We start from the raw sequence: 7,686 nt of genomic DNA, 5'->3' as shown, positions 1-7,686 counted from the left end.
AATAGTAACCGTCCCTCATGGCCTTCACTATATTGGCGCCATTGTCCGTGGAAACATAACCAACCTTGGGTTTTAGTGGGGACAGCCAGTTAAGGACCTTTGTGTTAAAGACATCTAAAATGTTTTCTGCTGTGTGACGTTTCTCCAAACCAAACATGGCTGTGTGTTGCATGTTTCCGAGCAGCTTTAAAAACAATGTTCGTGTCAACACCTGTGTTTAGCTTTGCTTTAGCCCCTGAAAAAGAGACCCAGTGTGCAGTGATGCACATGTAATCAGCGCCTGCGCCACTGGTCCACATGTCTGTTGTCAGATGTATAGTGTGAACAGCACTCTTCTGCAAAGCTGCCCCATCACCTTCAGAACATCTTCATGTAGTGCTGGAACCGCAACTCGGGCAAAATAGAACCGGCTAGGAACCTTCCATTTAGGGCAGAGCGCTGCCACTAATTCTAGAAAACCAACCCCTTCTACAAAAGAAAAAGGGAGAAGGTCCAGAGCTAGCATTTTAGCCAGCTTAGTGTTATACAGACGGGTCATTGGGTGGTTGCGTTCATATTGCGCTTCTGTAAACAACATCTTTTTAATGTTGCCCTGGACCAAGGATTTACGGGATGATGATGATCTCTTCGACCCAGTTACGCTCGCTGATGAACTTTTCCGCATTGATGTCTCACTCTCTCCCACACTCTTAGTGTGGCTCCCATGGGGTGTGCTGCTGACAGGGGAACTGGGTGTAAGTGAAGTGTTTGAATCGTCTTCTTCCTCCTCGCCATCATCAGATGAAAAATCAACGTTTTCATTGCGTGCAATTCGGGCTTCCTTGATCGCGTGTAGGTGCGCAAACCATTGGACATCGTGCGTTCTCCTAAGATGACCTCTCTGGCCTCCGGTACCATAGTTGGTACCAAACTTACCACGACTAACTCGAAGCTTACAAATGCTACAAATGGCTACGTTTTCCTTTTTTGGGCAAACACTAAAGAAGTCCCAAACTGGAGACTTGAAATGTCTTTTGGGGGCCGGAGGAGGCGGCGATACTGGTGGTGGTGGTCCTGCTGCTAATGCCAGATGAAGTGGAGGATGTGGATTGCCGAACTTCAGTACGTTTTGCACTTTCACCACCACGAATTGAGGTCGAGGACGAGGTGGGTACCTTCTTGCGAGGAAGAAATATGGAAGCGGTAGGTTTTGGTGTACTACTTAACTCCAAATCTAATGATTCCATTTCCATTGCCTCCTCGCCGACATCATCATCACGCTCAGCAGCTTCTCGGGATAGGGTCAAAATGTCTCTCTGCTGCATGCCCGGTGGGGCTGCAGTGACCTTTGTGATGAATGGCTCGTCGTCATCGTGAGAGGCTTCATCACCAGCAGTATCTGTCACTTCTTGTTGAGCCTCATCACACTCCATAGGTTTGAGTTTTTGGACGACCTTCCTCTTACGCTTAGGTACCGGTGTCAGATCATGGTGTGCCTCACTGTCAGACCGCAGTTGTGGTTCCCAAGACAGATCACTTGCATCAGAACGAGGTGGGCTTGAAGAAGATGTAGACACCCCCCTTGATCTTTTCCTTGCTAGGGATGTGGAAGACAATGAATGATCATCAGGAGGAGTGGCTTCCAATGATACCTCGGCTTCATTGTCGATTTCCTGATGTGCCCCTACTTCGGGAGGAACAACTATTGTGGGCACTTGTGAACCTCCATGCACCTTTGCTTGCGCATCTCCTTTTGCTGCCTCTCCTTCCACATGTACTTGGGCGTGTACTTGCACATGGTGTTGTTGTTGCGGCTGTGGTTGTTCAACACTTGTCAGATGAGTTACAACAACCTGTGTTGATTCAGGGACATTGCTGCTACTTTCTTGCGATGAGCCAACATCACTGGTCGATGGTGATTGGAGAAGTACACTGACTGCCTCTGAAGCACTCAAGGGCTTTGACTTAAGTTGGCGTGGTGGTGGAGGCACTGAACCCAATGGAGCAGGGGTGCTGCTCCCAGCTTGGTCCCCAGCAGATCCTGCTGCTGCAGGCGTACTTTTTTTATTCTCCCAAAAAACGTGGCGGGTGGCACACCAGCCTCCTTGGTAACTTGCTTCTTCTGCTCCTTACTAGCAACTTTCTTGCTAGAGGAGCTACGGAGACCTTTCTTTGGGGCCATCTTCTTCAGAGCAGGTCAGACAGCAGGCCGCAGTTGCACGAATTGTAGAGTTGTCTGAGGCCAGACGTGACGTCGCGTGACGTTATGCTGCACACACACACCGCTGCAGGACTTCTTCCTGGCACTGGTGGTTCTCTTGAGTCTTGTGCACCTAAAAAAAATGGAAGACAGAGGAACATCAGTTCAGTTATAGAGCACAAAAAAATCGAAAAACACTGCAAAATCAGCACAATCCCATTCCATCCATGGCCTCCATGATGTTTAAATTCAAGACAACCCACAGAAAGACTAGGCCCATGCAAGACTCACTACCCCTGGGCATAAATAAAGGTTGAAAAGTAGGCAAAATGGTTGGAGGCCTAACAACAAAGCCTGCATTCAAAATGGCCACTTGCCTCCTAGCACATGGCCAGGGCCTGCCTGTACCAGCACTCAAAATGGCCCCCACCCACATGGCCTGTCCCCATGAGCAATCCAAAAAATCGAAAAACACAGAAAAATCAGCACAATCCCCATGCCATCCATGCCCTCCATGATGTTTAAATTCAAGACACCCCACAGAAAGACTAGGCCCATGCACCACTCACTACCCCTGGTCAAGGCCCCAACAACAGGTCAAAAATCGAAAAACACAGAAAAATCAGCACAATCCCATTCCATCCATGCCCTCCATGATGTTTAAGTTCAAGACAGCCCACAGAAAGACTAGGCCCATGCTAGACTCAAATACCCCTGGTGAAAAGGCCACAAGTACAGGCCCAAAAAACGAAAATCACTGAAAAATCTGCACAATCCCATTCCATCCATGGCCTCCATGATGTTTAAATTCAAGACAACCCACAGAAAGACTAGGCCCATGCAAGACTCACTACCCCTGGGCATAAATAAAGGTTGAAAAGTAGGCAAAATGGTTGGAGGCCTAACAACAAAGCCTGCATTCAAAATGGCCACTTGCCTGCCAGCACATGGCCAGTGCCTGTAGCTGCACTCAAAATGGCCACCAGCCACGTGGCCTGTCCCTCCCCATGAACACCCCCAAAAATCGAAAAACACTGCAAAATCAGAACAATCACATTCCATCCATGGCCTCCATGATGTTTAAATTCAAGACAACCCACAGAAAGACTAGGCCCATGCAAGACTCACTACCCCTGGGCATAAATAAAGGTTGAAAAGTAGGCAAAATGGTTGGAGGCCTAACAACAAAGCCTGCATTCAAAATGGCCACTTGCCTCCTAGCACATGGCCAGGGCCTGCCTGTACCAGCACTCAAAATGGCCCCCACCCACATGGCCTGTCCCCATGAGCAATCCAAAAAATCGAAAAACACAGAAAAATCAGCACAATCCCCATGCCATCCATGCCCTCCATGATGTTTAAATTCAAGACACCCCACAGAAAGACTAGGCCCATGCACCACTCACTACCCCTGGTCAAGGCCCCAACAACAGGTCAAAAATCGAAAAACACAGAAAAATCAGCACAATCCCATTCCATCCATGCCCTCCATGATGTTTAAGTTCAAGACAGCCCACAGAAAGACTAGGCCCATGCTAGACTCAAATACCCCTGGTGAAAAGGCCACAAGTACAGGCCCAAAAAACGAAAATCACTGAAAAATCAGCACAATCCCATTCCATCCGTGCCCTCCATGATGTTTAAATTCAAGACAACCTACAGAAAGACTAGGCCCATGCTAGACTCAAATACCCCTGGTGAAAAGGCCACAAGTACAGCCCCAAAAAACGAAAATCACTGAAAAATCAGCACAATCCCAATTCATCCATGGCCTCCATGATGTTTAAGTTCAAGACAACCCACAGAAAGACTCAATCCACCCACCACTGAGTACCCCTGGGCAAAAGGCCCCAAAACAGCCCAAAAATCGAAAATTCCAAAATTTTAATTGCAGCAACTGTAATGCCCCAAACAAACTTACTTGTAAAATTTCTAATCCAACAGTGATCCAAAGAAAGTCAAAAAGGCCTCAAATCCAAATATCCAGCAGCATCCACAAAAAGTAATCCTTCCAGCTCCAGACCCAAATGAAAAGTGACCAGGAGATGGACAAAGCACTGGGAGGAGCCTGCTGAACAGGAGCAGGAAGTTGAAGACTGTGGGGCACTTCCTTCCTCCCACCCCCCTGCCCCCTCCCCAAAATGGACTCCTCGCTAAAAAAGTGCAGGCAAATGTCAAACTAAGGAGTTATTCAGATAAAAATCATCATTTCTAGAAGGTTTATGCTGCTTGCTGGTGGATTTCTTGTGCAGAATTGCAAATTTATATTTTCGCTCGCCGCATCTCAAATCTCGCAATTGCGAAGTACCGCGAGACGTGATCTCGCCGTACTCGCGTTGACAAACTATCGCTGGCAAGCCGCGATGACGTAATCGCGCTCGCCAATTCCCGCGGGATCACACAGCAAGATCCAAAATGGCGCAGCACTCGCAAACTATCGAAAAAAACAACTCGGCAAACGATGATAAACGCTGCGCGCCGCAAAAATTGTATCACCAACGCCGCGCGCCGCCAAAAAAATCCGCTGCGTGCGAATTTGCGGATTTTGCGGGAAATTCGCAAATCTCGCGGATTGCGAATTTCCCAAAAATCCGCAAAATCCGCGAGCGTAACGGATTTTCCGCCCATGCTTATGCTAGATGAACTCTTCCAATAAGGTAGGAAAGGATTTCAACCCCTCATTTTGGACAATGTCACTCAGAGCCACTATCTCTGCTACTTCCTGTCTAGCAGTCCACCACCCACCTGAATGGTCGAATTATTCCGGAGAGGTGCCTTAATGTGCAGAAAAGTGGGACTGGGCCACAGTTTATGAGAGAAGTTCCAGACCCTCACCATGGTTTGAACCCTGGGGTTGGGTGTCAGCTTACAGAGTATTTTGTAGTAGTAAAGAATATCCTGACCGGGGCCACTATGAATCATGTCGTGTTCCAATCAAACCCAGAGTTGAGGGTCTATCACCCCCGGTCCCATTTACGATAGCTTTGCCAGACGCAGGACATGATAATAGAGTTCTATGCAAGACACTACAGTCCGCTGCACTTTCGATATGCTACTAATTTGGGTGGAGACAACCGTGACCTTGTGTCACCCCAAATGAAGGATTTTATGCCTTTGTCTAGCATTCATAATATTTGGATCTGAACAAGGTGAGGCAACACCATTTTGACTTCACTTTCTTCCCCACAAGGATAAATTGAGATGACACCATTTCAAATAATCAGCATTTGTTTTGGCAATGAGGGGGTCCAATTTCTCTGAAAAAAAAGGGGAAGGAAAAGTCTTCATCATGGTAAAGTTGTGTAGCCTGCACTGAGTGCCCAACTGTACTTTTGTCTGGATCATTAATGCTGACTTTTTTGTCACAGGTGAACACGAATCATGGATGTGTGCCATGACATAAACCTGTTGCACGGACTTTGGACTGGGAGGGGAGCCAAAGCACTACCCTCATAGTGGTGGAAGGCTACTGCCTTTACAATGAGTTATGCAGCACAAGTGCAGAGGTGGCAGCATACACTGTAGTGATCAGTAGCAGTGAACAAGACCTTTTGAGGTCTCGCCTACGCAGCGCACATGCGCTGCGTAGGCAAAATACCTTTAGTCATTAGCACAGCTTTTCAGCCAAAAACGTGCATGCGTTCCATTGCCTTCAAGGGCAACGCGTGCACGTTTGGTGATTCAGGCTGGCAACATATGTTTTCTCGCTCCCGCAAGGGAAGCGCAGGCCCCCTCCTCTCTCCCCTCCCCCTGCTGCCTCCTTTCAGCGCGAGGCGCCCGTGCTTGTTCTCTAGTGTGTTGGAAATGGGGGCTGAAGTAAGCAAACCAGAACCAGGCGCAGCCATTCTTCACAGTTGCAGGTAATATTGCATGAAGGACAACTTGTAATGATATAAGGCTTGGTTGTCAAAATATCCGATGGGCGTGTTTAGATTAAAAAAAAAAAGTATTACTGTTGTGCATGGGCCTTGTTAAACACGCAATGTAACGCAACTGGTGCTATGTAAAGTGCTCTGATATCTGACACCAGGTCAAGTTGGCGCTATATAAAACCGTTTAAAAAAATGTGACAGGGTTGGCCACGCCCTAGCCGCCATTTTTTCTGTAGGGCATCATGGTCATTTTAGACCTTGATCGTTAAATTGTTTCTAAATTTGAATAAACTTGTGCTCGCAGACTGGACTCAAGCGGCAGGTCTGCCCCTTTCCGGTTTGGTTGACTTTTTCCCTCGAGACTTATATAGCTGTAAAGTTCTTCATACTTTGCAGTCAGTTCTTAAGGGCAGATCAAGGGCCGCTCTCCACAGTGGATTACACGGTTGTAACCCATCACTATATTGTGGCCGACACACCTAGAAACGCAATTCAATTTAAAGTTGGTCTTGTAGATCTACTCCAGATATCTTGTGTCGGACTTTTAACGTGTGGCTCAGCTGGTGCTTGATGAGCAAGTTTGTATTAACTTGTACTGTTTATAGTGTTCACATTTTTTTGTTTCTTTTTATTTTATAAAGGGAGTGTCACCGGGTAACTTGTATGAAGTATGGAACAGCCCTCGGCATGCGCAGTCTCTGGTAAGTATGCCTTTTTTTTGCAGTCAGAATTAAATCTTATTTGTGCGCCTTCCATTATGCGATGACTCGAGAAATGCTGTGTTCCGCCGGGAGGGTGAAGTGAAATGATGTCTTTAACATCTTTCAGGACTGTAACCAAATGATGATAAAACTTAACGCTGATCACTAAAACGGACTTGTGTTGCTCGTGTCTGTGTTAAAATCCGGGTTTCATGGTGGCTTTTTCTCTCCTACAGAAGTAGATTTTGAGAGGAAATGGCATATCCGTGAAAGCTGAACATTCAGGTAATTCCTAGCTCTTTATTGTGGAGGTGTGAGGCGTGTTCACTGATGGGAAAATAGGTTGAATGGTCCTGACCCAGAAACTATAAATAAAATCAGCGTTGAGCACAGCTGTGGGGTCACTACATGTTGCAAGGCCTGTAACCCATAGCAGTGAAATGACATACCACACAAAACTTGAAATGGGGACATTTACGGCAAGCGCGACTACAGGGTGGTACAACACGTGAAAGCAGGGCAAAGTGACATGATGGCTTTAACATCTTTCGGGACAGACCACCAAATGGTGATAAAACGTAACGCTGATCATTTTGCGCCCCCCGGGTCCAGGTAACCCATAGTACTGTGCATGTCGTGATTATGAGTGGTGGTGAAGTAGGTAGCATTGGCCTGTGGCTTGCCTGGAAAGCCTCCAAAGCTAATACTTTCTGGAAAGTGTAAAATTGATCGGCATTGCATTATGGGGTGTTGCAGTTTTTCGAAGGTGAACTGCTCCTAATGTGAAGTAGTTGCTTAATGATGCCAATGCAGAATAACTGATCCCAGAACGGCAGCAGCCCCACAAGCACGGTTTATTTAATTGAATCCCATCCATAGTCTTTTTTTACACCTAGTGTAAAAGGGGCAGTGTTTGACGCTTCACTCTAGCAGG

At 46.9% G+C, this 7,686-nt stretch overlaps 2 non-coding genes across 2 annotated transcripts; both read left to right on the top strand.

The window, feature by feature from the left end:
• Positions 1-6,849: 6,849 nt before the first annotated feature.
• LOC147703023 (small nucleolar RNA SNORD2) lies at positions 6,850-6,920 on the top strand. The gene has a single exon (XR_015298775.1). It is a non-coding gene; the product is annotated as a small nucleolar RNA SNORD2 (small nucleolar RNA).
• Positions 6,921-7,274: 354 nt separating this feature from the next.
• LOC147703022 (small nucleolar RNA SNORD2) lies at positions 7,275-7,346 on the top strand. The gene has a single exon (XR_015298772.1). It is a non-coding gene; the product is annotated as a small nucleolar RNA SNORD2 (small nucleolar RNA).
• Positions 7,347-7,686: the final 340 nt, after the last annotated feature.

This window comes from Lissotriton vulgaris, chromosome 7, assembly GCF_964263255.1.
Source record: "Lissotriton vulgaris chromosome 7, aLisVul1.2, whole genome shotgun sequence".
Taxonomy (NCBI): Eukaryota; Metazoa; Chordata; class Amphibia; order Caudata; family Salamandridae; genus Lissotriton; species Lissotriton vulgaris.
The sequence above is the reverse complement of the archived record's forward strand: the minus strand, read 5'-3'. Positions and strand labels throughout refer to the sequence as shown.